The following is a 6,000-nucleotide window of genomic DNA, read 5'->3' as shown; positions in this document are numbered from 1 at the left end:
CTCGGAGCTACGTTCTACAAGGGATACGAACAATGAGTACACCCACCTTCACGATGAGCACCTAAAACCATGTGTTGATTGGGATGCGAGCAATGTGAATGCAATGATAGCCATTGCGAAATCTCTTACTAAGGAAATCTCTCTAGCCATACATACTTTGAAGACTGCCAATGCCATGTGGTCCAAGCTCGTCGGAACGTTTGATCAAGATTCTACGATGCGAGCGGTCACCCTTCCTGGACAATTATTTGCCATCACGTTTCCAATCGAAAGTTTCATGCAGTCTTATGAAGGCTCATATTATTCATGATCAACTATCAGCTATAAAAAGTGCACTAACCAGTACTCAAGTAGCTGCTTTGATACTCACAAAATTGCCTGAGAAGCATGAGACGGTGTCTAGGACACTGCGCTTTACATATCACGAAGGAAAAGCTTGAATTTGATGATCTCGGCTCTTTTTCCATTAAAGAGGAAGCCGTGTTAATCACTCAAGGCAAAATTTGAGTTTCTAACAAAGGTGGTGAAGCACTTGTTGCTTCGGATTCCACAAAGAAGTAGCCATTGTTACATACTTTGAAGACTGCCAATGCCATGTGGTCCAAGCTCGTCGGAACGTTTGATCAAGATTCTACGATGTGAGCGGTCACCCTTCCTGGACAATTATTTGCCATCAAGTTTCCAATCAGAAGTTTCATGCAGTCTTATGAAGGCTAAGATTATTCATGATCAACTATCGGCTATGAAAAGTACACTAACTAGTACTCAAGTAGCTGCTTTGATACTCACAAAATTGCCTGAGAAGCATGAAACGGTGTCTAGGACACTGCGCTTTACATATCACGAAGGAAAAGCTGGAATTTGATGATCTCAACTCTTTTTTCATTAAAGAGGAAGCCGTGTTAATCACTCAAGGCAAAATTTGAGTTTCTAATAAAGGTGGTGAAGCACTTGCTGCTTCAGATTCCACAAAGAAGTAGCCATTGTTACAAATGTGGGAAGCGTGGTCATTTGGCTAAAGATTACAGATCTAAAGGCAAAGAAAAAAGACCTACAAAGGAAAAAGGCAAAGGCAAGTATGATGAGAAACACAGTGATAATGACTCACAGAAGGATACCAAGCAGTCTGCTTGTGGTAGAGAATACATTGGCAAGGCCTCCAGCCTTCTAGTCAAGTGGATGTCGTTGTCACCACTAGCTTCAGCCAGGGAGATGCTTGTGAGTGGCAAAGAGAGGCAAATAGTACTCCCTACAAATGATTTGGACCCATGTCTTGGAGTTCAAGTTATCAATGTCTAAGCCCGTGGGTCAAAGTTCAATGGACATGCATTTGGCAAGAACCAATGCGACATATCTAAAACACTATGGATGAGTGCACCAATCGATTATTGTTGGCCGGATTATGGACAAGATGTGTTTCAAAATTCATTGTTGGAAAGTTTGGATGTGATGTGTTCACCGTTCACGAATGGAGATTCTTGGACATAATGTGGTCTACTATTCAATTTTCTAAGGATAGCGTTCTTCTAAGGTAAAAAGTTGGAGGTCACAAATCCAAGGTCTATCCAGTAGGGTCCACTTCTAGAGTGTCCATGGTACCTTTTTCATCGTCTTGGTCTCACTATTTATGTCAGTAGAGAGGGTGTTGAAGTTATCGCATCTCAAGTGAAGAGCCCAATGTGATCCCAATATTTATTTTTGGTTTTAGTTATTTATTTTACTTATTTATGAAATCTTGGGTAGGCCCATTTGTTGAGGGGGGTACTTGTGGCCCCCAAAGCTGGTATGTAAGGAGCACCCAAGCCCCCATTGTCAATCACTAATTTATTGCCAAGGTTGGTTGGTTGATTCAAAAGTCTCTCTCTCTCTCTCTCTCTCTCTCTCTCTCTCTCTCTCTCATCATCCACCTTCTCCACATTGTCAACAACAATATTTTGGTCTTTTTACTCCCCATCAAGTACGTAATCCTTTCTTTGCTCTGCCCTAACAAGTGCTCACACCAAGGTGATAGAAAGCCTTAAAACCTTGAAGCATTATAAAAGCTTTTCCACCTGTATATAAGCATATAACAAGTTTCATGCTGTTTTGACTACAACAGCTTCGCCATCAGGCCACTGCATACAAAACAAAAACTGCGCTTTGCCAAAGGTTTCCTTCAAGGAAGTCTCCCATAGCTTGGCTTAGGAAAATCTCCTTGGAGGCTTTCCAGAAACGTGAGCTTTTTGTACCGGAAATTGAGCACAATGGAGGAGGACCAGGAGGCACATAGCGGATGTTCTCATACTGTTAGAGACTCTAGCTTATGGGTTTTAGGAGGGCTCGAGGGAGCCCCTTCGGGGGCCTTGGCTATGAACGTTGCTTACCCGATGCTCACACTGGGATCAAAGCCATGACCATCGTGGTGGGCATGAAGCTCAACCATAAAACTGTCCGTTCCAATCCGGTTGACCTGTTATGGCGAATGGAGTTGCTTTCCTTATGTAGCAGGCACTGCACCAGACTCAATTGCTGAATTCCTGATGAGCTCTACACAAAGAAGCTCCTCACTTCTATCGATTCTGAGACAAGGTCTTTTCCATTGAGGACTGTCAAGTGATCCCCCTCCAATCCAAACTTCCGACTCCACAGCTCCTTTCAATAGTAGCTGAGAAGAATCCTCTCTGAATCTTTTCCAGAAAGTTCTTGCCAATTGCAACTTTTCAAGAAATCTTGACAATCCCTTTTACCATATCTTCTGAGACAAAAAATTTGTTCGTGCCTTGGCTTTCTTTGCTTTTCTGTCCTCTACTTTCTTGCCTTCCCCCATGGTCAGACACTGTAGTACAAATCAACGACTGCTTTTCTGTCCTTCTCTGGCTCTGGAAGTAGACATTGCTCCCTCCACCTAGAACTGCTTTTTCCTAGCGTCCACTTCAACTTTGCAACTTCGTCAAAAGTCTTCTGTTGCCACAATCTCTTCCTCTTATACGGTTAATCCTCTTCCTACCCCTGAAGATGAGGAGATGTTGATTCCACAGTAGATCGATGCAGTTCTGGACTGATTGCTCTAAGAAGAATAATCGCCTGAGCTGCCATACTACTATAACCAACGAGTAACCTTGACAAGGCGGTAGAAACACTGCAACAACACCAAACTGAACCAGAAAAGCAAACACTTCGACTTGAAAAGAGAGAGAACAAGGACACGAGACACAGTGCCGGAGTCCCTCAAATAGGTAAGGTACCCCTTGTGGTAGTTCTTTATTCCATAAGATCAAAGTTGAAGATACAACTCGACAACCACGCTCTTCCACTGAGTCATTCCACAAAGTCGTCGTTTACGTGGCTGATTTGCGAAAGTGGCACCCTATGGCCTCTCTATCACAAAAAACTGAAGACCTGAGCTTACCTACAAATCCCGGCTAAGGGGCCTAAACCCTAAGAAGAAGAAGCAGAAGAAGTTTTCACCAACTTACAAGTCCTTGTCGAGTGGGCCTAATTTTAGAGATGTTCCCACCAACTTATAGGACCCCGTCTGATGGGGCCCAAGTCCCTAGAACTTAAGCAAGACCCACAGTATAACCCAGCATAAAAGAAGGATGACGTGGCACTGTTGTACGTAGCCCCCACAAAACGTGCTGAGATGTTGATGACGTGGCATACTGTACAAATACCCGAAAAAACGCACTGACAGCCTGTAGATGTGGCAGTACGGACACCTGCAAAAAGCGCCGACTGTTTTTAGCGCTGCCAGCTTTTGGACCAGATGTTTTTAGAACTTATGCTTTTCATGTAAACTGCCAAGGGCCTTTAAATATGGACTCTCACTCTGACAGTCTACCCATGAGAGATTGTCAGTCTTGGGCACCCCGAGCAGAGAATTCACCACGGCACACAAGAGAATCACTTAACATAATTCACAACTTTGAAAGTTGAGTCGACACGACCCGGTGTAGTTCCGTGCCCAGAGGTATTGGCCCCAAAACCTGGCACCCCTTTCGGTATTTCTTTATTATATTAATGCTTGAGCAAAGTACAACTCTCAAAGGGGTCCTCTGCTCTCAGACTCTGCGTTTCACATGCTCTAAAGAGTGAGGCCCCTAAGGGTCCTTTTATTCTTACAAGGGATGCCAAAAGCAGAGCCCCAAAAGCTTATACATCCAAAAGCAAACAGTCCCAAAAGCAACTACTCAAAAATCTGGTCCAAAAAGCAAGTAGCGCAAATTACAGAAATCCGTACTACTACCATGTTATCGTTTGTCCGCTTCTACCATGTTAGCAAGCTGTCGTGCAGGCTGCCACGTCATTGTTATGTGCCTGGCAGTACCACCACATCGTCAGTTTGTGACATACCCCCCTCTTGAAAGAATTGTAATCGCCCTCAATCATGCCTGCAAAATCAGACATAAGCCATAAACCGGTTCTGTAGACACTGACTCTAAGTACCGACACACTAAACGACACAAATCTAGCACTTGTACAAAGACGACAGTCACATCATATCACAGTCAGATCACATCACATAGAATCTAGGACCGTGATTCCTGGTGACGTATTTAGCAATCGCATCTAGATCCGCAGCGGACCTCATTGATGCTAATTAACTAATCCCATATCGCGATCACGCCCATGGATTCCGTTCTGATTAGGACCATGATTCCTGGTAACATATTTAGCAATCCATCTAGATCTATCCAGATCTCAATGATGTCGGATTGACTAATCCCATATTACGATCATGTCCATAGATTTCTGCACTCAAGCACTGTCATTGCGAGTGATCATTCCATCTATACTCAAGTACTGTCGTGTGCGAGTAATCATTTCAGGAGATCCCAATCGTCACTAAGTTCATAATGAACAGGGTGGTCCAATCATTTAGTTCTAGCTACATCCCGTAGGAACTCTTGATGTGCTCACGACAGTTCCATTGAATCATTCGTGATTCAAACGTCATAATTCGATATCAGGTTCATTCCAGAGCTATCACTCCTCCAAAATCAGGTCTCATTCTGAATCCCGTTATCTGTTCACAAATAGCAAGGTAAAGTTCCAAAATCTGAGTATCTGCTAGGTCCTCCTCCATCCACTTTGCATCTAATGCCAGATAGTTCTTGAATTTAACTAAGAACCGCCAATCACTTTACCTTTCACTTTTCTTTCCTTGTGTGCCAAAATTTGTTCAAGAACGAGTGTCTCCTCGCTCTCTTCCACTTCCGATTGCTCATCAGGCTCCCCATCAACTGGCACCTCACCTTTAAAAGGTTTCAAGAGACTCACATGTAATGCATTGTGAATCTTCCAAGTATGTGGCAGCTTGAGTCGAAAGGAGACATCATTTTATCTTTTCTTTAATCTGGAAAGGGCCATAATACCTCATGCTAAGCTTTGGAAAAAGCAGTTCCTTTCCCTTCCGTTTCCTTAGGCGTGCCTTTTCAAAATGTAAGAGCACCCAATCGTCTTCCTTTAGTTTCAAGTCTCGTCGATGTCGCTTTGCTGCCTTCTTGTGTCGTACTTGAGATTTCTCTAGAGCCTCACGGACCTTAGCAAAAGCAGTGTCCGGGTCCCTCGTGTACTGATCGGCTTCAAAAATCTTGTCTTTAGTGTTGAGAAAGGGTGGAACCTTCTTAGCACCTTCAATTATCTCAAATGGCGCCTTCCCTGTCAAAGATTGAACCATGTTATTGTAGGCAAATTCCACCAAAGGCAAAAAAAAATCCCATTGAGTCTTCCGATCAGAGATTTAAGACTTCAGCAAATCCAAAACAACTGAATTTGCGATCTCAGATTGCCATATCTCTGTGGGCGGAAAGATGACGAGAGCTGCAACCGTGTGCCAATGTTCTCCTAAATAGTTAATTCCATCAAAGGCAAAAAAAAATCCCATTGAGTCTTTTGATCAGAGATATAAGACTTCAACAAATCCAAAACAACTGAATTTGCGATCTCAAATTGCCCATCTGTCTACGGGTGGAAAGATGACGAGAACTGCAACTGTGTGCCAATGTTCTCCCAAATAGC

The 6,000-nt window shown here is 43.4% G+C and overlaps 1 protein-coding gene across 2 annotated transcripts in view; it reads right to left on the bottom strand.

Annotated features, from left to right (window-relative positions):
• Window positions 1-2,005: 2,005 nt before the first annotated feature.
• Window positions 2,006-6,000, bottom strand: part of LOC147456189 (pentatricopeptide repeat-containing protein At5g27110-like) — a 40,231-nt gene continuing 36,236 nt past the window's right edge. The window contains exon 2 of one of the 2 annotated variants that reach the window (XM_086514736.1): window positions 2,006-3,076. The gene's annotated coding sequence lies outside the window, so the exon portion shown is untranslated. The remainder of the gene's footprint in view (window positions 3,077-6,000) is intronic. The other variant, XM_086514735.1, reaches the window with a different exon arrangement.

The sequence above is a fragment of the Adiantum capillus-veneris genome, chromosome 6 (genome assembly GCF_014529385.1).
Source record: "Adiantum capillus-veneris isolate H3 chromosome 6, ASM1452938v2, whole genome shotgun sequence".
Classification (NCBI taxonomy): domain Eukaryota; kingdom Viridiplantae; phylum Streptophyta; class Polypodiopsida; order Polypodiales; family Pteridaceae; genus Adiantum; species Adiantum capillus-veneris.
The sequence above is the reverse complement of the archived record's forward strand: the minus strand, read 5'-3'. Positions and strand labels throughout refer to the sequence as shown.